At 42.3% G+C, this 26,926-nt stretch overlaps 1 protein-coding gene across 1 annotated transcript in view; it reads left to right on the top strand.

Annotated features, from left to right (window-relative positions):
- Positions 1-26,926, top strand: part of IQCA1 (IQ motif containing with AAA domain 1) — a 165,754-nt gene that overhangs the window by 63,588 nt on the left and 75,240 nt on the right. The gene's annotated exons all lie outside the window — the stretch shown is intronic.

Consider the following 26,926-nt stretch of genomic DNA (forward strand, 5'->3'; position numbering starts at 1 on the left):
GGCTGGCCTTCTACCCCCCTTCCCCTGCTTCATTCCCACATCCCAGGCTGGCCTCCTACCCCTCTTCCCTGCTGCATTCCTGCATCCCAGGCTGGCCTTCGACCCCTCTCCCCTGCTTCATTCCCACATCCCAAGCTGGCCTTCTACCCCCCTTCCCCTGCTTCATTCCCACATCCCAGGCTGGCCTCACCTGCCCACTTCTCCCTGCTGCATTCCTGCATCCCGGCATCTCCTACCCCTCTTCCATGCTAGCATCTGCATCCAGGCTGGCCTCTACCCCCTTTCTTTGCCCCTGCTTCATTCCTGCATCCCAGGCTGGCCTTCTACCCCTCTTCCCCTGCTTCATTCCCACATCCCAGGCTGGCCTCCTACCCCTCTTCCCTGCTGCATTCCTGCATCCCAGGCTGGCCTTCTACCCCCCTTCCCCTGCTTCATTCCTGCTCACTTGTTGAGAGTCAGCTCTTCTCAGGATACTGATGTTCTTCCGGAGAAACATCTCTGTCGATGCTCAGTGGCATCTGATGAAATTGACTTGTAAGGCTGTTTTTAGAGATATAAACTAGGAAGAGGAAAACTGTTCTTAACCTCAGAGTTATTTATCATAGAAACCAAGGAAAATTGACACCGTGCTCCACCGTGGAACACTAGACATTGCTATTAAAAGGAAACTATACTCTATATGTCAAGCTGATATACTGGACCACATAAAACTGCAAATGGCCAAAAATCTGAATTGGAATTAAAATCATATGATAAGTTGGAGAAAATATTACTGCACATAGGTAACAGTAGCTATCTTTTCATATGTAAAAGTCTAGGAAATAATAAGAAAAATCTAAACACCTCAGTAGAAGAAGGCAAAAATGCTAACTTAATTTTAAAAACTTTAAAACTCACTACCAAAAAACTCAAATATAAAACAATGTTATTCTATGTCTTTTACCCATAGAATGGTGGTAAAAATTTTAAATCATGATAATCGCTGGAGTGGTGAGCATGTGGAGAAAAGTCACTCCCATGTTTTGTGGCTGGATACATAAATATAAAAATCAGCATGACCTTTCTGGAGGAACATGGACCAAGTAAACATCAGATGTTAATGCATATACTCTCTGACCCATAAATGTTTAAGGAATTTATACAAAGCATGCCAAGAAAAAGCGTGCCATAGACGGAGACAAAAACTTTTTTTCGTGAGGGCCATACAGTAAATATTGGCGCTGTGGAATATACATTCTCTGCCACAACTGCTCAACTCTGCTATTTCCTGCGCGAGCGGACAGTTGCAGACCGTAGGTAATGGAATGGACATGGCTGTTCCAAAGCTTTTATTTACAAACTCAGCAGCGGCCAGATTTCGGTCTGGGTATGAGAGTGATTTGGGTCGACCCCTGCCGCAGACTGATCATCAAGAAAGAGCTGTTCGTGGCCACCTGCTATGCCACCGACAAAGAGCAATGTAAACTGCTACCAGAGGAGGTAAGAGCATGGAGCACTACACAGCAGTAAAAAGCCTGCTAAAACCGAAGCCACCTCAGCCCCCGGTCAGCCTCCCGGCCTCCTGTGCTCCCTGAGTGAGCGCCGTGCCGGTCAGAGGACGTGCCTTCCCCCACCTCCCTATCGGGAGCTGACACCACCAGCCTGCCCAGCCTCGGCAGACTCCTGTCCTCCTCAGACCCCAGTGACTCACATACTCATCCACCCTGCCCTTGGCAGTTCATCAAGCCCTGCCTTGAGTGGCTTTGTGATCCTTTCTCACCTGGTGCATTCTCGTTATCACCTCCGGTGAGGTCTTGTCCCTGCAGCTAAATTGTCAGGCCCAAGTTGTGTCTCTGGAAAAGGCCACAGCCAGGGGCCAAATGCGTTTCCTGGTTAGCTTAGAAAGGCAATCTTATCTCCAGGATTACGAATTATAGCACTCCCTGCACCAACAATGTAGGAGGGATCCCTTTTCTCCATATCCTCTCCAGCAATTGCTGCTCTCTCCTGCCTTGTCAATGTTTGCCATTCTAACTGGCGTTAGGTGGTGTCTCAGTGTGGTTTTGATTTGAATTTCCCCGATGGCTAATGATTTTGAACATTTTTCTCATGTGTCTGTTAGCCATTTGTATGTCTCCTCTTACTGGAAAAGTGTCTGTTCATATCTTCCACCCATTTTATGTGATTTTTAAGTTTTATTTATGTTTCTGTGTATTGAGTTTATAGTTTCTTTTGTAGATCTTGGATACCGGGGTCTTTATCTGTAGTGTGTCATTTGGTAAATATATTCTCCCATTCCGTGGGCTGCCTTAGTTTTTTTGGACTATTTCCTTTGGCTGTACGGCAGTTTTTATCTTGATGAAGTCCCCAAATGAGTTCATTTTTTTCTTTGTTTCTTGGCTCGGGAGATGTGGCTCTTAAAAGGTTGAGCAAATGATGTCGTAGAGTGCTTAAGTTAGTTTATGTTGTCCCCTTCCTTCCAGGATTTGATGGATTCTGTTCCCACATCGAGGTCTTTCATCCATTTGGAGTTTATCTTTGTGTATGGTGTGAGAGAGTGGTCAAGTTTCATTGTTTTGCATGTAGCTGCCCAATTTTTCCTTGCAGCACTATTTGTTGAAGGAGACTGTCACTCTGAAAACAGTGTGGAGGTCTCCTTAAAAAGTTAAAAAAAAATTGAGCTACCCAGATCCAGCAATTACACTACTGGGTATTACTCCCAAAGATAGTAGACATATGAAGAGAAGGGCCATATGCACCCTAATGTTCATAGCAGCATTGTCCACAATAGCTAAATCGTGGAAGGAGCTGCATGCCTTCAACAGATGAATGATACGAAGTTGTATCCATATATACAATGGAATATTACTCAGCCATCAGAAAGAACGATTTCTCAACATTTTGCCGTAACATGGATGGGACTGAGGAGATGTAATGCTGTTAAATAAGTTTCAAGCAGAGAAAGACAATTATATGGTTTCACCCATATATGGAACATAAGAAGTTAGGTAAAGATTCTGTAGTGTTAAAAGGGAAGAAGAAAGGGGGGTAAACAGAAGGGAATGAACTATGAATCCATAGTCCCTAAGTGGACTCTGGGAAACAAACCTGAGGGCTTCAGAGTGGGGAGGGTGGTGGGGGACTGGGATAGGCTGGCATGGTAGTAAGGAGGGTACATGGCCAGATGGTGCCCTGGGTGTTATACGCAAGTAATGAATCATGGAACTTTACATCAAAACTAGTACTGTATGGTGACTAACATAAGGAACACAAAAAATTAAAAAATTTTAAAAATGCTGGTGCAATGTCTACAATGTATACACGATAAAACATTATCTCAAAAGTAGGGTTAATGTCAACTAAAAACAGAAGAAGATGAAGCGATGTCCTGGTTAACATGTTAAACTAAGCATGCGAAGCAATATTTTTAAAGCAGCATGACTGTAAAGACAAGTGATGGAAGAGTCTGGACGGGGTAGAGGATGAACCGCCACTCAGGACTCTTTCCTGCACCCTCCCTCCCTGGGCCGACGTCACGAGATTAGGATGAGGACCCGCAGCACTCTGCCGTGCAGGTCACTTATACCTCGGCCACAGGACGTCACAATAATTGTCACCAAGGGGAGGAGGAGGATGAAGAGGCAGACCACAAGCGAAGCAACCATTACAGCCTGTACATAAAGAGTCAACTGTATATTTGTTCAAAAACAAGCAAGACAAAGTTTTCTACAAAGTGAGCGTAATCACTGCTCCCAAAGACGGCCCAACGCACAAAGCCACAGATTAGTCTTCCTACAAGTATATTAATCCAAATATGCACCTGAAATATTAGCACCTCGTCACCCAGCAGCACATTAAATGTAAGCAAACACCAGTCAAGTTTTAGTATTTAGTCCAGATTGCAAGAACGCTGGGGTTGAGGGATGTTCAGAATACATTGCACCCTATAAAGAGAAGCCAAAAGGGAAACCATGATGCGTGATCTCTCTGTGGATGCTAAGGGCCTTTTACAACTAATGTCCATTCTGATTTTTAAAAAAACTAAACAAATTAGTTGTGACCAAAACCATCTGTGTGAAAAGCCTAAAATATTTACGGGCCCTTTACAGAAAATCTGCACTGTCTATGCGTATAAAAATACAGGAAGAAAGTAAACTGCATCTAAAAAGTAATTATTTGTGATGGGAAATTTTAAATAATTTTTTTTTGTATTTTTCATATTTTCCAAGAGAAAATTTCTTTTTATGATGCATCATGTTCAAAACTCAAGTAACAGAAGAACATGTCAAACATTAGCTGCCATATACTATATGTTTACAAAGAGTAGACATATTTCAAAATATAAGTAAACATTTTCCTGAAAAAATAAATGCATAAAAATAAAATAAAAAATGAAACAAAAATTAGAACATAAGGATACTCTTTAACATGACAAAGTATTTCTTAGTTCAAGGTTCAATATTATGCTTTAATGGAAGCTCACGAAATAATTCCACCAATGTCATGAAGAATGCAAGGATGGCCATTGTCTCTGCTGTCCGGGGCTAGGATCTATGAACACTGCTGGACACAGAAAGAACATAGAGATATAGAAATTGGAAAGGAAAGGCAAATGATCACTTTTGCAGGTATGCTCTACACTTAGAAAAGCAAAAAGAATAAATTGAAAATTAAGCGGTGTGAGAAGGAAGACGGAGTTACAGAGGGCAAAAAGCTTTGTTGTGTACAAACAGCAAGCTAGATAGAAAATACAACAAAACAGTCCATTTTACAACAGTATCAACAACACAGAGATAAAGCATTCAGGAACAAACTTAATAATAAATGTGTGTTCTGGGTAAGGAAAAAAGTTTTAAAAAGTGGAGAGGGATGAAAATGGAAAGAGGGGAAAAGCACAAATTGTGTTCCTTAGGGTAGGGATATTCCACATTGTAAATAATACATCACTTCTCCCAAACGTCATCTGCACGTGTGATGTGATCTAAACAAAATATCAATGGCATTATGTTGGGGGCAGGGGCAGACCACACAGAAGGTGACCAACCTGATTGTAAACTTGAGGAAAGTAAATACTCAAGAATAACCAGTAAAATTCTGAATGTGATAACACAGTATAATGAAGGAAGTAGCCGTGCAATATTGAGCCATGATTAAGAGCCCATTGGCACAGGCAAATAACTAAAGACACATCAGTGGAAAAGAATAGAAACAAGAAATATACCCAAATATATATGCACTTAGTACATAACAAAGATGGCATCGCCTTTCTTGGGGAAGGGGAAAATTTAATAAATGGGATTAGAATAACCAGGTTGTCATCCGAAAAGAAGAAAATTAAATCTCTGTTTCTTTATAATTCACCCCAGAATGATTCTAGATGGATCAAAGACTTAAATGCCAAACAAAACAAAAACACAAAAGAACTAGAAGAGGCCAAGGAAGAGATATTATAACCTCAGAGTAGAAAGACGTTTCTACCTCTGTTGCACAATCCAGGGTTATAAAGAAAAAATGAAATTCTTAAATGATACACACAAAAATTTTCTAACCTGCATGGCAAACAGACCCCAAATGAAGTCAAATGACAGATGACACATAGGATAATTACTTGTAACAAGCACTACACAGGAGATCATTTTTTCATATATAAAGAGCTCCTACAGCTCTATAAAAAAGATCACACAACTCAATATTTTAAAAAAGCCAAAGGATATTAAACAGACATTTCTCGAAAAGAAAATGTAAAATGGGTTCAAAAACATAATAAAAGATATTCAACATATAAAAAGATCAACCCCACACATAGAAACTAAGTTAAAACTACACTGACAGACAAAATTGATCAATTGAACTCATCAAAATTCAAAACTTTTGCAGTTCTAAAAGATGCCATCAAGAAAATGCGACAAAAACAGACTGCGGAAGATATGAAACGAATCCCTGATAAGAGATTTGTATCCAGGATAAACGAAGAACTCCCGCGTCTCAAGAAGAAGACAATTCAACTAAAAACAGCAAAGACTTCTGGTACAGACACCACAAGGATCATATATGAATAGCTAATTAGCACATGAATAGATGCTTGGTATCATTAGTCTTTAGGGAGTAAAACTTAAACTGCAGTGAGGCCATTTCATTCCCACTGGGATGGCCATAATCAAGAAGACAGACAAAGTAACACAAGTTGAGGGTGTAGAGGAAAAGGAGCCCTGCGATGGTGCTGGTAGGAGTGCACACACGCAGCCGCTTTGGGAAAACGCTTGTCCATTTCTTAAAAGTTAAACAAACATGAACGTATCAAACGAGCCAGCTAATCCACTGTTGGTACTCTATCCAAGAGAAATGAAAATGTGTCCACATAAAAGAAGTTTGTACGCAAACATAGATATTACTCATTATAGCCAAACATTTGAACAGCCTACATATCCATCAGTTAATAGGTGCCTGGATAGGCCACTGTGGTGCATGCAGCAATGGAATATTATTTGGTGATAAAAAAGGAAAAGCAATTGAGAGATGTGCAACAACATGGGTAGATTCTCAAAACCATGGTGCAAAGGAAAGGAACCTGCACCTAAGAGACCACACATGTTATGATTCGAGTTCCCAGAAACATCCACACAAAGTGAACAGAGTTGGGAGATGAAGGTGAGGCCTGGCAAGAATGGAGGAAAAGGAAAGAGACTGGACAGTGGACTTGGAGGGGTCACCCTGGGGGTGATGGAAATGTTCCGAACTGGCTGGTGGTGATGGTTCCACAACTTTTGGTAAATGTGCTAAAAATGATTGAATCGCACTTTGAATGGACGGATATACACTATATAAAATATGCCTCTAAATAAAAACTATAATATGTTATTATAAAAAACAGGTGGTGGGCCAGATCTGGCCTTCCCGGGGACCGTATACAGCTTAACGAAAATATGGTGGCTGGAGTTCCTGGGCATAAAGCGCCTCACTCGGGAGGCTTTGCAATTGCTGAAGAGCATGAGCAAAATAAATTCAGCACCGACATCTTAAAAAACCCCAGACAACTACCGTGACAGACTATTTCTGCAGCCGCTCAGTTGACAAACATAACAGACTGTGTCACACGGTGTCAGGAGCATAAGTGGGAGGAGCAGCGCCGCCCGGCAGGGGCCTGGCAGAGGCGTGAGTTGGCACAGCCTCCAATGGAGGCAGTTTGACAGTATTACAAAAGGGGTTACGCTATTATACCCTGATCCAGCATTTCTACTTTTAGAAATTTATCCTGCAAATACGAGCCAGGCATTCCGCAAAAATGATAGTTGCAGCATTTATGTGTGTGCGGCACTATCAGTAACAGCAGATCACGGAAAACAACCTAATTCCATTGGTAGAGAACGCCAGATCATCCAAAGTGCACCCATGAAAACAGAACAAGGACGCTCTTCTGCACTGCTACGAAAGCCAGGACATACAGGAGCGGCACGTAATAACAGGACAGTGTGTACAAGACACTGACATTGCAAGAAAATGACCAAGCTATGTTGACATCGTGTGTGTATGTGTATGCTATGTGTACATATTTGTGTACTTCGGAAGATTGCCAGAGTTGAAAATCAAGAGCAAACAAATTCAACATTGGCTTAAAAGAGACAAACTCCACCGCATACCATTTTCAAGAGTGTGGTTGGTGAAATCTTAACACAAGTCATGTGTGTGCGCGTGCGTGTGTGTGTACGCCACTTATATGTGCATTTAGCTATATAAGATGTCTCTGGAAGCACCTCCAAGGTATCGGGCTGCTTTAGAAAGCAGATCTTGCCAGCTGGCTCACAGCATGGGAACGGGACGTTACAACTTGATCTTTGTAAGTTTTGAATTAGGGCCGCTATGAATGTATTTATCAAAGTATTAAATTAATAAACTAAGGGATACAGAGGAAATAAATAATACAATGAGAAGGTTTTACAAGATACACTGAATTGTATGTTCCACAAATAAGGATTCCTCCTTTTGTAGCTACTCACACAGTTTATACATCAGGTTCTTTTTTTTTTTTTTTAAGATTTTATTTATTTATTTGACAGGAGAGACACAGCCAGTGAGGGAGGTGGAACACAGGCAGGGGAGTGGCAGGTGAAGCAGGCTCCCCGCGGAGCAGCCCGACATGGGGCCTCGGATTCCAGATCCCGATCACGCCTGAGCCGAAGGCAGATGCTTAACGACTGAGCCACCCAGGCGCCCCCACATCGGGTCATTTTAAAAATGGTCTGTGCATTTCTGAAAGATTCCAAACTTCCAAGGAGCAAAAACGCGATTCACCTTTCCAAGTGCTCCAGTTTAGCAGGTCCAGCTAATGACATTTGGCTCTATGAGTTTGAAGTGAGCCTCGGATCCCCGAGAAAAACATTGCCACTTGACAAGGGACTTTATCTCCATCCAAAGACACGCTTTTTTATTAATAAATCATATGCACAACACATACGTCACCTCTTAGGCTCACTAGCACCTCTTTTCCTGAGCCTCACCCCACCGAGACCTTCACGGGAGCCATGGGGGAGGTTGGCCTCTGGATAGTGGAAGGGGCACATGACTAATGACTATAACGTTGTTATGTTGTTTTTAAGTCCAGATGGGACCAAATATCCTGATTTGTTCAGGGTAAAGCTGTCTTTTATATTTTTTTAAAAGTGTGAATAAACTCCTGAGAATAATATATGTATAAATATCAAAAATATAATACTAGAGGGGCGCCTGGGTGGCTCAGTCGGCAGCCGCCTGCCTTCGGCTCAGGGCGTGATCCCGGCGATCTGGGATCGAAGCCTCCCACATCAGGCTCCCTCTCTGCTGGGAGCCTCGCTTCTTCCTCTCCCACTACCCCTGCTTATGCTCCTCTCTCGCTGCCTGTCTCTCTTTCTGTTGAATAAATAAGTAAAATCTTTAAAAATGTATGTATATAATACTAGAAAATAAACTCCACTGTCCTAAAATCACTAACAAGGTAAACAAGTAGACTCTGCTCCCAGGAGGCTGGTTTAGTACAACTAAAGAGTAGAAGAGAAAGGATACTAGCCCCTTTTGTTTCGTCACCTTCCTCTCCAGAGGTAATCACTGCACTGGAATTTGGTGCTTGTCATTCTGCATTATGACTTTTGTGTGCTTTGACTACATATGAATTCTATCCTGAAACTGTAGAGTGTTACTTTTTTATTTACCCAAATGCATTTTGTATGCTAGGATGTAAATTTAGGTACGTTTTGTTCCACACCTTGCCTCTTTTTCTTTCTACGTTGTGAAGTTCGTCCTGGTTAGCGCCTGCTTGAATCCCAGCTCGGCACTCACCCGCTGTGTGTCCGTGGCCACGAGACCGCGCTCTTGTGCCCTGCTCTCTTATTAGTAAACCGGCTGTACAAGCCAGCACTTCAGGCTGGGCAAGTAGTGAGTAACCGAGTGCATCTTTATGCGTGCTCTTAGAACCATGCTTGGTTTATCAGAAGCCCAACGGATGGAAGTCCTGACTGATTTTAGAAAATGAAACAAGGAAATTAGGTCCCAGAGATGTTATGTGCCACTCCCTCGGTCATACGACCAGTGACGTGACGTAGCTTCTACCACCTCACATCTCCCAGAAGTCTCTCTGCCACAGCAAGTGGGAGCTCAGCAAACATCTATTGTATAGAACAGATTACATAGTGTTTTACAACCTCTACTAATTTCTCCAGTGACGCTAATCCGATGAGCCAGGTACTTCTTAAGAAATATTTAAAATTTGGGAGCATAAGTAAGGTTTTGTCACTGTAGAAAATACAGGGGAAAGAAACCAACCCTGAGAAGAGATGCGTGATCCTTCATGGGAAAGCAAAGTGAGAGCAAGAGCAACTGTCGTGTGGGAGTTCAGGCAGGGGAACTCCTCGGTGTCCTCAGCTCCACCGGGGAAGAGGCAGGGCGGGCCGCACCCTGGCCGCCGCAGAGACGCTGAGGAAACCATGACCTCCCTCACATCTCGAGCCCTGGGGATGAGAGAGTGGCTCTGAATTTGCAGGAGCAGAACTGGGTTCAGAAATGTCCAAACTCCCCTCATCTGCCCCCTGAGATCCGACTGCTGCCTCTCACTGATGAATCCAGCCAGAGGGAGGCGGCAGTAGTGATGAGCAGAGCAGGGAGGGGGCGGGCACTGACCAGCACAAACACTTCTCCGACAGGAAAAAGCAGTCCTCGCCTTGATCGGGCTCCATGGAATCGTGATGCTTACTTTGTGTGTCTTGCCAAAGTTACTGAAGATATTGGCCAACCAAGAAGAAGAGAGAAAACAAAAAAGAAGAAAAAAGAAGAAGAAGGCCAAGAAAACCAAGAAACCTAAAAAGAAAAGGAAAAGAAAGGCACAAAGGAACTCATGGTTGCAAGGAATTTGGAATTTTAGAAGAAACTGTCTTTTAAGGGGCTTTTTTGCTTTGAATCTGTGGCATGGTCTCAAATCTCCTGAGATTGCAGTCATTCGCTTCCTAGAAACCGTCTCCACCAACTGTTTCCGTATTTTTTATGTTGCTCCATCACTGGTCATCATCCTCTTAGACTGCACAAATACCTATGAGGATAAAGGTGGTTTTAGTGACTTTCGACATTTCGATGTGTTATTCAAATATGTGATAGCTTTGAATTTTTTTTCCCCCTCAAAAATAAATGATCCCCTCGCCTTTTCCTCAAGGGTAGAGACCGGGTGACCACTGCAAAGTCAAAATAATAACTACTTTAACCAAGTGTGTTTGTAAACCAAATTTATCACTTCATGTTGACATATTGATATATTTGTTGGAAGTGTTTACTACCCAAAGGAAATCAGAATTCAAACAGTGTCACTTTGGGCCAGCCTCCCCTTTGTACAGTGAGAGAGGAGGTGCTGCTATCTTGGGGCAGGAACCGGAGGGGCCCACCTTCGAGCACGTGGGGAGGTGTGCTCCCAGGACAGCTTTGTCCCAGCAGAAACCTCATCTATGGGAGATGGAGCTCGGGTTGGAAGCTCGAATCATCCTAAAAAGCGTGATTATGTTTAAAGTAGCATTTCTACAGACAGCTTCCTCCTTCACAGCTGACCAAAAGTCCGATCTGAATTGACTCAGGAGAATGGATCCTTACGGGTTATGGTCCATCCACACTCTGTCCGCAGAGACAGAGACCCCACTCCCCAGCCCAGGCAGCCATGGTCACATTCCTCTTCGTAGGGTTCAGGAGAGAAATGGGACAGGCTACATCATCAAGGACAAATGATTTCTGACCAAGGAGTCAGGAATTGTGAGCAGGCAAGAAAGGAGGATGGTGAATATATAATGACAATACCCAAACTCTTGACCGTAGGGGAAAAGCTCTCAGTTTTTTCCCCCTTGAGAATGATAATCGCTGTGTGGCTTCCAGTGATGGCTTTTATGATGTTGAGGTATGTTCCCTATCTCTTCACTGTGGGAGAGTTTTGCTCAAGAAAGAATGCTTTTTCTGCACCTGCTGAGAGGTTCATATGGTTCTTGTCCTTTCTTTTATTACCATGATGTGGGTCACATTGATTGGTCTGTGAATGCTGAAATCACGCGTAAAGCCCAGAAAAAATCCCACTTGGTCATGATGAATAATCCTTCTAACGTACCGTTGATCCTATTGACCGCACTTGGTGAGAATTTAGCATCCATGTTGGTCTGTAATTCTCCTTTGGGTGGGTCTTTGTCTGGTTTTGGGATCAAGGTAATGTTGGCCTTTCATAAAACAAGTCTGGAAGTTTTCCTTCCATTTATTTTTTGAAATAGCTTTCCAGAAGAATAGGTATTAGTTCTTCTTTAAATATTTGCAACTCCCCTGAAAGTTTTCATCCAGCCCTGGGCTCTGTGGTTTGTTGGGAGATTTTTGATTACGCTCCACCTCTCTTTGCTGGTTATGGTGTTCGGGTTTTCTATTTCTTCCTGTTTCCAGTTTTCCGTCATTTACAAGTTTCTGTAATGCATCCATTTCTTTCCAGATTGCCTAATTTGCTACATATAGTTGCTCATATATGTGCTTTAAAATTGTCTGTATTTCCTTGGTGTTGGTCATGATCTCTCCTCTTTATTAATAATGATTTTATTAATTTGGGTCCTTTCTCTTTGTTTTTGGTAAGTCTGGCTGGGGAGCTTATTGATTCTTAGACCTTCAAAGAACCAGCTTCTAGTTTCGTCAGTCTGTTCTGCTCTTTTGGTTTCTCTTATTTCATTGATTTCTTTAATCTTTATTATTTCTCTAATCTTTATTATTTCTCTTCTGCTTGATTTAGGCTTTATTTGCTGTTCTTTCTCCAACTCCTTTAGGTGGAAGTTTAGCTATGTATTTGAAACTTTTCTAATTTTTTGAGAAAGACTTGTATTGCTATGTACTTCCTCTTCTTAGGCCACCTGCTGTATCCCAAAGGTTTTGGAAGAGTTGTGTTTTCATTTTCATTTGTTTCCATGAATTTTTTTTAATTTTTGTTTAATTTTCTTGCTGATCCATTCATTCTTTACTAGGGATGCTCTTTAGCCTCCAAGCATTTGAGTTCCTTCTGAATTTCCCTTGTGATTGAGTTCAAATTTCAAAGCATTGTGGTTCGAAAATATGCAGGGAATAATCCCAATCTTTTGGTACTGGTTGAGACCTGATTTGTGACCCAGTATGTGATCTATACTGGAGAATGTTCCATGCACTTGAGACAAATGTGGCCTCTGTTGCTTTAGGATGGAATGTTCTGTATATATCTTGTGAAGTCCATCTGATCCAGTGTGTCATTCAAAGCCCTTGTTTCCTTGTTGGTCTTCTGCTTAGGTGATCTATCCATTGCTGTGAGTGGGGTGTCAAAACTAATTATTATTATTGTATTATTACCAATATGTTTCTTTACTCTTGTTATTCAATGGTTTATATATTTGGCTGCTCCGAAGTTAGGAGCATAAATATTTATAATCGTTAGATCTTCTTGTTGGATAGACCCTTTAAGTATGATACAGTGTCTCTCTTCTTCATCCTTTACTAAAGTCTTTGGTTTAAAAATCTAATTTTCTGATATAAAGGATTGCTACCCCAGCTTTCTTTTGATGTATTAACGTGATAAAATGGTGCTTCACCTCATCACATTCAACCTAGAGGTGTCTTTGGGTCTAAAATGAGTCTTGTCCATCGACAGATGCGAATGGATAAAAGATGTGGTATATATACACAATGGAATATTACTCAGTCATCAGAAAAATGAATACTTACCATTTACATTGATGTGATGAAACCAGAGGGTACATGCCAAGTGAAATAAGCCAATCAGAGAAAGACAATTATCATATGATTTCATCATATGTGTGAATTTAAGAAACAAAATGGGAGGAGCAGGAAGGGAGGGAAAACTGAATAGGGAAGTCAACAGAGAGGAGACAAACCATGAGAGAGACTCTAGCTATAGGAAACAAACAGGGCTGCTGGAGGGAGGTGGGCGGGGGAATGGGGTCATCACTGGGTGACGTGGCATTAAGGAGGGCATATGGTGTGATGAGCACTGGGTGTTACATGCAACTGTGATGAATTGTTGAACCTACATCTGAAACTAATGATGTAAATAAATATTAATTGGAATTTTAAATTTTAAAAATACCTCAACCCACATAAAATGCAACATCTTGCATTTATGAAAGCCGACATTTTGTGATGAAAGCCAACGCTTTGTTAAAATCCCTTGCACGACAGTAGCTACCCAGCTGGAGGCAATTGCCCCTTTTGCAAGGCCTTGCCATCTTCACCATGATCAGCAGAAAACACCTGCCCCCATGTGTCTTTGTCCACTTCCTTAACCATGTTCCACTGCTGTGAACAAGAGAAGAGAGACCTCTCATTGATCACTTGGGCACAACCCAGTCCGCCCGTCCCCAGCTACCCGGGTAGGAAGAAGCGGACCTCACCTAATTCCTCCCCAGGAATTGTTCTGGGTCTAAAGGAGCCGCTCCATGCAAAAGTCCCACCCACCCACCCCAGGCAGCTTTGCATCCAGGGAGGCTGGCTTGGGCACAAAGACCCAACCCCCCTCCTTGGGAAGATCTCTGCTGGCTCCTCCTCAGCCCTGGGCTCCCTTGGGGGCCAGCTGACAGCTCACATCCACTGCATCACAGCTCAGTGGCACAGCTTCTCTGCCCAGTGCTGCTTCTCTCCTCCATCCTCAGAGTGGTGTTCCCAGCAAATCACTGCCTCCATCTTTATGGTGTTTCCAGGGAACCCAACCCACGAGGCCACCTGTTCCCACTGTTTCTGTTTGCGCCCAAAACTTCTAACTTGTTACAGAAAAAAATAACAAAGAAGAGAGTTTAAAGGATAGTTAATTTTTAAAACTCCTCCCCTCACTCTGCAAGATAATTTTGAAGCTGTGCCAACGAATAAGACAACTGGAAGAATTTCAATTTTATTCTAGCTATTCTCTTCCTCTTAAATATGCATTAGGAGTTTGATTACTTTTGGTAAATTAAAAAATTCACTGTTAACAGCTTGTTCCATAAAAATTTTAAATTACTAAAGGTATGCAATCTGGTCTTTGTTGAGTGAAGGTATTTTATTAATCTAGCTATTAAAGAGTCATGTAAATGACGAACAGTTGGGACAGAAATCAAAGTTTGAGGACATCAGCACTACGAAGTAGTTGCAAATGAAAGGCAACATCCTTCAGAGTTACTGGAACTGAATTTATTCGTGAAAAGTGCAGGTCCACACACAGAGACAATGCGATCATAAATGGTAATTCTAAATGAAATTGATATATTTACATTCTATTGCTACTCATCTTTTGAGGTCAGATTATCTTTTCTATTAACTTTTAGAAGTCTTCTTCTGTGAATCAATCCCAAGGCATCTAGAAGCATTCTCAAGACAAGCTATTGAAATCTTGTATATAATCTATATTTAATCTGTAGAAAAAGGCATCTATTAATTACTCCTGGTTAAAGGGTAAGGCAGGGAGAGAGGAAACTAGTTTAGTTTAGTTTGTGTAAACCGACTTCAATTTCTTACGCTGTCTCACAGCGGTGTAGCTGTGGGATTGTCTTTTCAGGTATTTTTATAAACTTCATCATTTCTCTATTTCTAGTCCATATATAGTCAGAAAAACTTGGGAAAGACCTCATATTAAAAACAAAAAAACTGAGGATTATTTGAATATTTCCACTCACCTCCATAAATGAAAATAGACTTGTCAAAATATCACATGAGTACAAGCTTCGTCAGTCCACAGGATGGTTACAAGTGAGCCTCAAGTACTGAGAGGGTTGCTGACAGGGGTCTGACGCGTGTGAGTGGATCAGAAGGCTGGACAGTAACCATGGACTCCAGGCAGGATTCCAGGCAATCGCTGAGCCGGAGAACCAGAGGACAACTCAGAGCAGGGATGACAGACGCCAGGGAGGGCACATGATGTGGGGTCGGGAAAGCTTGAGCAGCCATGGATGAGGGAGAACCTTCTGAGAAGTCAAGGGTCATCCTGGGGGTGGCACTTGAGCAGACTCTTGCATTATGCGTGAGTTATAGTCTAAGGCTTGTGGTTTGCGGCCATGGTTGGGATGGCCTGTGGCAAGGAAGTGACCAAAGACAGGGAGACAGGTCTCAGGTTGGAGCACCATGAGACGCACTCATGAGAAAGCAGGGTCAATGCAAGCTGAGGTCCCACCTGGGCACAAGTGTGAGCCAGGTCAGCATCAGAAGCTTCATGTGGTAATCATGCACACGGAGGATGCGTTTAAAGCCAAAACGTCATTCACAAGGTCAAGATCGCAGCAAGTAGAGTTCTGTTTACCTTGTTGATTTTTTTCTGGAAAATAATGAAGAAGGAAAGACGCTGGCATCCAACTGGTGGTATGAAGATCTTGGCTCATGTCAGCAGTAGGGTAAACACCCTCCCCAGCTCACACAGAGACCCACGGCTACCCTTTATGACTGCTTACCCTCCCACCTCAACCCCTTCCCCTGCCCCCCCCATCTCCATGTAAATGTGTCTCAGAGTGATCTGCCCAAAACATCTCACCCTGACCCTAGCACAGCAGTGGGGAGCTCCTCTAGACACTCTGTTTATTCAGGACTCTGAGGATTAATGAGTGTCCCTGTGGAGTCTTAAGAGACGCTTGAACCTGGAGGTGACTGGAAGGAAGTTTAAGGGTGAAAAATCCTTGTAGGTTTTCTGTGTCCCTGCTGGCCTCAAATTTACTATGGGTTGGCAGCATGAGAAAAGAGAGGGTCTCTCTAATTGTGCACAACATTTTAAAATAAAATAACTGTAGGGGGCACCTAAACTTCAATTGGGCGTTCGACTCTTTGATTTCAGCTCAGGTCATGATCTCAAGGTCATGAGATCGAGCCCTGAGTCAGGCCCTGTGCTCAGCGGGAAGTCTGCTTACATCCGCCTCTTGGTCTCCTGCTGCCCCTCTCCACCCCAACCCTGCTCTCGGCTATGTGCTCACTCTCTTAAAAAATAAATAAATAAATAAAAATAAAATAAAAATAAAATAAAATAAAAATAACCCTGGCTGGTAATTCACATTCATTTGACTATTTCATCAAAAAACTTTGCAAACAATTTAACAGCAAAAGCATGAAAGTTTTCAGTTTCGTATCTGAACCCATCCAGAGACCCTATCCTGAGATGCTGCGGAAGGACAGAAGCAAAGAGATCCGTCTAGGGCTTTCCTCTTCACCAGAGCTAGCACAGGGAAAGCATACAAGCACCATAAACAGCTTCAAGATGGGCTTCCAAGAATTAATCTTTTTCATCCCCAGACAAGAAAAGAATGTCTATCTTGTACCTATACAAAAAGTCAACTCAACGTGGATCATGGACTCACATAAACCATAAAATCTTTAGGTAAAAGAGGGGGGGAATCTTTCAGGATCTAGGGCTACAAACAGTTCTTACACTGGACACCAAAAGTATCCGGTAGAAGGAATGATTGATAAATTGCACTTCATCACAATAAAAACTTCTGCTCTGTGAAGAGGATGAAAAGACAAGCTTGTGGAACTGGGAGAAAATATGCCTGCATCTAGAATCTATAAAGATTTCTCAAAATTCAGCAGTAAAAGAATTATCTTTCTGTTGGATCTTGCCTAAGCCAACCATCTCTCAAAGTGTTAAGGATTGCAGGTAAGGAGATCCCCTGTCAAGAACATGTGATAGAGGGGAAATGCAGCATGAGGGGCACATCTCTGCAAGCCAATAGCCATCTTTGCAAATGTGCTTTCAGCACCAAAGTTACGCCCATTGCCTGACAAGTCAGCCGTGTGGGACTCACGTTGGCTTTAGGAGCCGCAGAGCGCTATGCAATCCATCCTTACAACTCCTTTCTCTTTGTTATTTTTCAAGCCATATGTTAAACCATTTGGAACGCTATTTTAAATGGATTTTATCTGTCCGAGCACATGATCATGTGAATACTAAAAGTATTTCCTCTATATTCACCCAACTTCGTGCTAAATCCTGGGAAGAGCCTGGCACCCAGATAGACCACATTAGCTTTAAAAGCTTCTGTTTGTTCGCGGTGCCCCCCAGCTTCCTGGTGATCTCCGTGCCTGCCCAGGAGGTGCTCCATACTGAACCACTGAGCCACGGTTTCTTGTATTATTTTAGGGGCTTTCAACCGAAGTTTTGCCGTCCTGCTCTACAAAGATGGTGGAAGAGTGTTGTGAATTCCGAGGCTGTCCGAATAAGGTCGTCATCGTGGGAATGTCCGTGATCGAGCGTCTCTGTGCCCGCTGGAAAGGCAGCGAGAGGAAGATAGAAGGAAGTGAGGAGCTGCCGAAGCTCCGAGGAGACAGAAGCCCTTAATCCAGGAAACAGACCCGGAAGATAGACTCCCTGAAATTGTATGTAAAATTTACGTGAAAGTGCCTTCTGAGAAAGGGCGTGTGTTCTTCAGGTTTCCTTCTGAACGCCTAAAAACCAACACTCCCAGAAAGGAACAGCATTTTCTAAATCCCGAAAGGCATGAGTGACTTTGGATTCTTAATCTCAGTGGAATTGAGAGAAAAGTGTGAGCCGAAAAGCAAAATGACATTCTTAATGCCAGCTTGAAAATAGGAGAGGGAAGCTAATTTTTTTTTGCCATCGGTTATCTGCCAAAGTTCGCTCTCATTTTTTTTTTTATTATAGTTAATAGTAATGAGAGCTCCTGAGCCGATTTTCACTTCTGCATCTAGAATTGGAGTATATAATTTCACTGCTAGTTGAGTGGGAAATAATCAACAGCTTCCTTCCAAATCACAGTCACCCCCCACCCCGAGGACGCAGACCCCAAGGGACCAATTGATTATCTGAAAGCCACTGAGTGACCAATCTGACACTTGAACCTATGTTCAGAGGTATTTGCCAAATGCCTGCACTTTAAAAATGTAACAGAGGTGGTCCTTATTAGTACTGCTTGCCACATGCCGGTTCATGTGAAGGATCCCAGGTGGTCCTAGCTGGGATTCTCGGACTCTCATTGACCAGGCTTTGGGACTCCCCCCATCAGGCTCACAGCACAGCCTCCCTTCCTGAGGTCTGCTGAGCCAGAGAAGCGGGCGCCAGGAAGCATAAGCAAATCCTACAATGTGCGGAGAGAGTCTTTTTCACAGAAAGATCCCAATACAGAAAGAATTGCTTCATGGAAGAGGACACATTGGCCTCAGACTAAAGAGGAATTTTACACAAAAGAAGATGGGAAAATGGAATTCTGATGAGAAAGAAGATGGCACCTCCAGCCTTTTTCTTTGAGCTTTTGCAGCCAGCTTGATGTCCCCACAAGCTGTTGGAGGGTGGCAGGAGGACTCGGGCTGGGATCAGCCTTCAGAGCAAAGAAGGAACCAGAACATCAGACGGCACTCAGGCCTGGGGTACTTGGGGAGAGGTGACTGAAACAGGGGCACCTCAAAGAGCCTGCAGGCAGAGCTAAGTTTCTGTGAACCATCCATGCCCTGATTGGTGGACACAACACCCTGCTCAGACTGGCCAGCAAGGAAACTGCCCAGGTGGGTGGGCAAGGGCTGACCTTCACTCATAAACCAGCAAAAAGCCTGTGGGCCTTCCCATCATCCCAGGCTGGCCTCCTACCCCTCTTCCCTGCTGCATTCCTGCATCCCAGGCTGGCCTTCTACCCCCCTTCCCCTGCTTCATTCCTGCTCACTTGTTGAGAGTCAGCTCTTCGGGATACTGATGTTCTTCCGGAGAAACATCTCTGTCGATGCTCCAGTGGCATCTGATGAAATTGACTTGTAAGGCTGTTTTTAGAGATATAAACTAGGAAGAGGAAAACTGTTCTTAACCTCAGAGTATTTATCATAGAAACCAAGGGAAAATTGACACCGTGCTCCACCGTGGAACACTAGACATTGCTATTAAAAGTGAAACTCATACTCATATATTCAAGCTGATATACTGGACCACATAAAACTCAAATGGCCAAAAATCTCATAATTGGAATTAAAATCATATGATAAGTTGGAGAAAATATTTGCAACATAGGTAACAGTAGCTATCTTTCATATGTAAAGAGTTCTTAGGAAATAATAAGAAAAATCTAAACACCTCAGTAAGAAAGAAGGCAAAAAATGTTAACTTAATTTTAAAAACTTTAAAACTCACTACCAAAAAAACTCAAATATAAAACAATGTTACTCTATGTCTTTTTACCCATAGAATTGGTAAAAATTTTAAATCATGATAATCGCTGGAGTTGGTGAGCATGTGGAGAAAAGTCACTCCCATGTTTTGTGGCTGGATACATAAATATAAAAATCAGCATGACCTTTCTGAGGAACATGGACCAAGTAAACATCAGATGTTTAATGCATATACTCTCTGACCCATAAATGCTATTAAGGAATTTATACAAAGCATGTAATAAGACAAGTTGCCATAGACCGGAGACAAAAAACTTTTTCTGTGAGGGGCCATACAGTAAATATTTGAGGCTGTGGAATATACATTCTCTGCCACAACTGCTCAACTCTGCTATTCTAGTGCGGAAGTGGACACAGACCGTAGGTAATGAATGGACATGGCTGTGTTCCAATAAAGCTTTATTTACAAACTGGGCAGCGGGCCAGATTTGGCCCGTGCGATATGATTTGCCGACCCCTGCCGCAGATGATTGAAAGAGCTGTTCGTGGCCACCCCGTTTACAGCACTGACAAAGAGCACAAACTATTGCTCGTGAGGAGGTAAGGAGCATGGAGCACTACACAGCAGTAAAAGCTCTGCTGTAAATCAGGGTTTCTCCACCTCAGCCCCCCGGTCAGCCTCCCGTCTCCCTGTGCTCCCCCGAGTGAGCCGTCGGGGTCAGAGGGACGTGCTCTTCCCCCACCTCCCTATCGGGAGCTGACACCACCAGCTCCTGCTCCAGCCTCTGGCAGACTCCTGTCCTCCTCAGACCTCAGTGACCACATACTATCCACCCTGCCCTTTGGCAGTTCATCAAGCCCTGCCTTGAGTGGCTGACCTTTCGACCTGGTGTTATTTCCCTTCGTTACCCGGTGAGGTCTTGTCCCTGCAGCTAAATTGTCAGGCCCAAGTTGTGTCTTGAAAGGCCACAGCCAGGGGCCAAATGCGTTTCCTGTTAGTTTAGAAAGGTAACGATTCCAGGATTAAGAATGCTGGTGCATTCCCACCAACAATGTAGGAGGGATCCCTTTTCTCCATATCCTCTCCAGCAATTGTTGTTTCCTGCCTTGTCAATGTTTGCCATTCTAACTGGCGTTAGGTGGTGTCTCAGTGTGGTTTTGATTTGAATTTCCCTGATGGCTAATGATTTTGAACATTTTTTCATGTGTCTGTTAGCCATTTGTATGTCTCCATTGGAAAAGTGTCTGTTCATATCTTCCACCCATTTTATGATTTGTTTATTTGTTTCTCGTGTATTGAGTTTGAGAAGTTCTTTGTAGATCTTGGATACCAGTCTTTTATCTGTAGTGTCATTTGCAAATATATTCTCCCATTCCGTGGGCTGCCTCTTAGTTTTTTTGGACTATTTCCTTGGCTGTGCAGAAGCTTTTTATCTTGATGAAGTCCCACGAGTTCATTTTTTCTTTTGTTTCTCTTGCCTTTGGAGATGTGTCATGAAAAAGGTTGCTGTGGCCGATGTCGTAGAGGTTGTTGCCTATGTTGTCCTCCAGGATTTTGATGGATTCCTGTCTCACATCGAGGTCTTTCATCCATTTGGAGTTTATCTTTGTGTATGGTGTGAGAGAGTGGTCAAGTTTCATTGTTTTGCATGTAGCTGCCCAATTTTCCCAGCACCATTTATTGAAGAGACTGTCACTCTGGAAAACAGTGTGGAGGTCCCTTAAAAAGTTAAAAATTGAGCTACCCTATGATCCAGCAATTACACTACTGGGTATTTACCCCAAAGATACAGACATAGTGAAGAGAAGGGCCATATGCACCCCAATGTTCATAGCAGCATTGTCCACAATAGCTAAATCGTGGAAGGAGCTGTGATGCCCTTCAACAGATGAATGGATTAAGAAGTTGTGGTCCATATATACAATGGAATATTACTCAGCCATCAGAAAGAACGATTTCTCAACATTTGCTGCAACATGGATGGGACTGGAGGAGATAATGCCAAGCGAAATAAGTCAAGCAGAGAAAGACAATTATATGGTTTCACTCATATATGGAACATAAGAAGTAGGAAGATCTGTAGGAAAAGAAAGGGAAGAAGAAAGGGGGGTAAACAGAAGGGGGAATGAACCATGAATCCATAGTCTCTATGGACTCTGGGAAACAAACTGAGGGCTTCAGAGGGGAGGGTGGTGGGGGACTGGGATAGGCTGGTGATGGGTAGTAAGGAGGGCATGTATTGCATGGTGCCCTGGGTGTTATACGCAAGTAATGAATCATGGAACTTTACATCAAAAACTAGGGGTGTACTGTATGGTGACTAACATAATATAATAAAAAAATTAAAAAATTTTAAAAAATGCTGGTGCAATGTCTACATTGTATACACGAGAAACATTCAAAAGTAGGGTTAATGTCAACTAAAAACAGAAGAAGATGAAGATGTCCTGGTTAACATGTTAAACTAAGACAAAGAAGGCCACGAAGCAGCATGACTGTAAAGACAAGTGATGGAAGAGTCTGGACGGGGTAGAGGGGATGAACCGCCACTCAGGGGACTCCTTCCCTGTGCACCTCCCTCCCTGGGCCGACGTCACGATTAGATGAGGTGACCCGTGCAGCGTACCTGCCGCAGGTCACACGGAAATCTCACAGGACGTCACAATAATTGTCACCAAGGGGAGGAGGAGGATGAAGAGGCAGACCAAGCATAACCATTACAGCCTGTACATAAAGAGTCAACTGTATATTTGTTCAAAAAACAAGCAAGACAAGCTTTCTACAAAGTGAGCGTAATCACTGCTCCCAAAGACGGCCCAACGCACAAAGCCACAGATTAGTCTTCCTTACAAGTATTAATCCAAATATGCAATCTGAAATATTAGCACCCAAACCCAGCAGCACATTAAATAAGCAAAACACCACAGTCAAGCGGCATTTAGTCCAGATTGCAAGAACGGCTGGGGTTGAGGATGTCTGTGAATACATTGCACCCTATAAAGAGAGCCAAAAGGGAAAACCATGAGTGCATCTCTGTGGATGCTGGTTGGGCCTTTTACAATTCAATGTCCATTCTTGATTTTTAAAAACGAAACAATTAGTTGTGACCAAAACCATCTGTGTGAAAAGCCTAAAATATTTACTCTCTGGCCCTTTACAGAAAAATCTGCAATTCCGTGTCTATGCGTATAAAAATACAGGAAGAAAGTAAACTGCATCTAAAAAGTAATTATTTCCAGGATGGGAAATTTTAAATAATTTTTTTTGTATTTTTCATATTTTCCAAGAGAAAATTTTTATGATGCATCATGTTGCAAAACTCTGGCAACAGAAGAACATGTCAACATTAGCTATATACTATATGTTTACAAAGAGTAGACATATTTCAAAATATAAGTAAACATTTTCTCTGGAAAAAAAATAAATGCATAAAAATAAAATAAAAACGAAACAAAAAAATTAGAACATAAGGATACTTCTTTAACATGACAAAGTATTTCTTAGTTCAAGGTCTAATATTATGCTTAATGGAAGTCACTAGAAATAATTCCACCAATGTCATGAAGAATGCAAGGATGGCCATTGTCTCTGCTGTCCGCTAGGATCTATGAACACTGTTGGACACAGAAAGAACATAGAGATATAGAAATTGGAAAGGAAAAGGCAAAATGATCACTTTTTGCAGGTATGCTCTACACTTAGAAAAGCAAAAAGAATAAATTGAAAATTAAGCGGTGTGAGAAGGAAGACGGGGAGTTACAGAGGGCAAAAGCTTTGTTGTGTACAAACAGCAGCTAGATAGAAAATACAACAAAACAGTCCATTTACAACAGTATCAACAACACAGAGATAAAGCATTCAGGAACAAACTTAATAATAAATGTGTGTTCTGGGTAAGGAAAAGTTTTAAAAAGTGTGAGGGATGAAATGGAAAGAGGGAAAAGCACACTGTGTTCTTAGGTAGGGATATTCCACATTGTAAATACATCACTTCTCCCAAACGTCATCTGCACGTGTGATGTGATCTAAACAAAAATATCAATGGCATTATGTTGGGGGCAGGGGCAGACCACACAGAAGGTGACCAACCTGATTGTAAACTTGAGGTGAAAGTAAATACTCAAGAATAACCAGTAAAATTCTGAATGTGATAACACAGTATAATGAGAAGGAAGTAGCCGTGCAATATTGAGCCATGATTAAGAGCCCATTGGCACAGGCAAATAACTAGAAAGACACATCAGTGGAAAAGAATAGAAAGTCAAGAAATATACCCAAATATATATGCGAATTTAGTACATAACAAAGATGGCATCGCGCCTTTCTTGGGGAAGGGGGAAAATTTAATAAATGGGATTAGAATAACCAGGTTGTCATCCGAAAAAAAGAAGAAAATTAAATCTCTGTTTCTTTATACCTCACCCCAGAATGATTCTAGATGGATCAAAGACTTAAATGCCAAACAAAACAAAAACACAAAAGAACTAGAAGAGGCCAAGGAAGAGATATTATAACCTCAGAGTAGGAAAGACGTTTCTACCTCTGTTGCACAATCCAGGGGTTATAGAAGAAAAAAAATGAAATTTTAAATGATACACACAAAAATTTTCTAACCTGCATGGCAAACAGACCCCAAATGAAGTCAAATGACAGATGACACAGTAGGATAATTACTTGTAACAAGCACTACACAGGAGATCATTTTTCTCATATATAAAGAGCTCCTACAGCTCTATAAAAAAAAAGATCAATAACCCAATATTTTAAAAAGCCAAAGGATATTAACAGACATTTCTCGGAAAAGAAAATGTAAATGGGTCTAAAACATAATAAAAGATATTCAACATATAAAAAGATCAACCCCACACATAGAAACGCAAGTTAAAACTACACTGACAGACAAAATTGATCAATTGAACCTCATCAAAATTCAAAACTTTTGCAGTTCAAAAGATGCCATCAAGAAAATGCAAAGACAAAAACAGACTGCGGGAAGATATGAAAACGAATCCCTGATAAGAGATTTGTATCCAGGATAAACGAAGAACTCTTGCGTCTCAAGAAGAAGACAATTCAATCAAAAAATGAGCAAAAGACTTCAATAGACAATTCACAAAGGATCATATATGAATAGCTAATTAGCACATGAATAGATGCTTGGTATCATTAGTCTTTAGGGAGGTAAAACTTAAAACTGCAGTGAGGCCATTTCATTCCCACTGGGATGGCCATAATCAAGAAGACAGACAGTAACACAAGTTGAGGGTGTAGAGGAAAAGGAGCCCTGCGATGGTGCTGGTAGGAGTGCAAAATGGCGCAGCCGCTTTGGGAAACGCTTGTCCATTTCTTAAAAGTTAAATAAACATGAACGTACCAAACGAGCCAGCTGTCCACTGTTGGTACTCTATCCAAGAGAAATGAAAATGTGTCCACATAAAGAAGTTTGTACGTAAATATAGGAGCATTACTCATTATAGCCAAACATTTGGAACAGCCTACATATCCATCAGCTGGTGCCTGGATAGGCCACTGTGGTGCATGCAGCAATGGAATATTATTTGGTGATAAAAAAGGAAAAAGCAATTGAGATGTGCAACAACATGGGTAGATTCAAAACCATGGTGCAAAGGGAAAGGAACCAGACCTAAGAGACCACACATGTTATGATTCTATTCCCAGGAAACATCCACACAAAGTGAACAGAGGCCGGGAGGACATTAGCAGAGGCCTGGCAAGGAATGGAGGAAAAGGAAAGAGACTGACAGTGGACTTGAGGGGTCACCCTGGGGTGATGGAAATGTTCCCGAACTGGCTGGTGGTGATGGTTCCACAACTTGGTAAATGTGCTAAAAATGATTGAATCGCACCCTTGGAATGGACGGATATACACTATATAAAATATGCCTCAATAAAACTATAATATATTATGTTATTATAAAAAAAAAACAGGTGGTGGGCCAGATCTGGCCTTCAGACCGTACAGTTTACCGAAAATATGGTGGCTGAGTTCCTGGGGCATAAAGTGCGCCTCTCACTTCGGGAGGCTTTGCAATTGCTGAAGAGCATGAGCAAAATAAATTCAGCACCGACATCTTAAAAAACCCCAGACAACTACCGTGACAGACTATTTCTGCAGCCGTTCAGTTGACAAACATAACAGACTGTGTCACACGGTGTCAGAGCATATGGGGAAAGCAGCGCCCGCCCGCAGGCCTGGCAGAGGCGTGAGTTGGCACAGCCCAACGGAGGCAGTTTGACAGTATTACAAAAGTACATACATACCCTTGATCCAGCATTTCTACTTTTAGAAATTTATCCTGCAAATACGCTCAGGCACCTGCAAAATGATAGTTGCAGCATTTATGTGTGCGGCACTATCAGTAACAGCAGACGATTGGAAACAACCTAATTCCATTGGTAGGAGAACGGCCAGATCATCTAAAGTGCACCCATGAAAACAGAACAAGGACGCTCTTTCTGCACTGCTACGAAAGCCAGGGACATTATGAGGAGCGTAATGCACAACAGGACAGTGTGTACAAGACACTGACATTGCAAGAAAATGACCAAGCTATGTTGACATCGTGTGTGTATGTGTATACATGTGTACATATTTGTGTACTTCGGAAGATTTGCCAGAGTTGAAAATCAAGAGCAAAACAAATTCAACATTGGCTTAAAAAAGAGACAAACTCCAATCGCATACCATTTTCAAGAGTGTGGTTGGTGAACGTAACACAGTCATGTGTGTGCGCGTGCGTGTGTGTGTGTACGCACGCATATGTGCATTTAGCTATATAAGATGTCTCTGGAAGCACCTCCAAGGTATCGGGGCTGCTTTAGAAAGCAGATCTTGCTAGCTGGCTCACAGCATGGGAACGGGACGTTTCACAACTTGATCTTTTGTAAGTTTTGAATTGTGGGCCGCGTGAATGTATTTATCAAAGTATTAAATTAATAAACTAAGGATACAGAGGAAATAAATAATACAATGGAGAAGGTTTTACAAGATACACTGAATTGTATGTTCCACAAATAAGGATTCCTCCTTTTTGTAGCTACTCACAGTTTATACATCAGGTCTTTTTTTTTTTTTAAGATTTTATTTATTTATTTGACAGGGAGAGACACAGCCAGTGAGGGAGGGAACACAGGCAGGGGGAGTGGGAGAGGGAGAAGCAGGCTCCCGGCGGAAGAGCCCGACATGGGGCTCGATTCCAGGATCCCGGGATCACGCCCTGAGCCGAAGGCAGATGCTTAACGACTGAGCCACCCAGGCGCCCCACATCGGGTCATTTTTTAAAAATGGTCTGTGCATTTCTGAAAGATTCCAAACTTCCAAGGAGCAAAAACGTATTCACCTTTCCTAAGTGCTCC

Source organism: Ursus maritimus, unplaced genomic scaffold, assembly GCF_017311325.1.
Source record: "Ursus maritimus isolate PB19 unplaced genomic scaffold, ASM1731132v1 scaffold_1, whole genome shotgun sequence".
NCBI classification, from domain to species: Eukaryota; Metazoa; Chordata; class Mammalia; order Carnivora; family Ursidae; genus Ursus; species Ursus maritimus.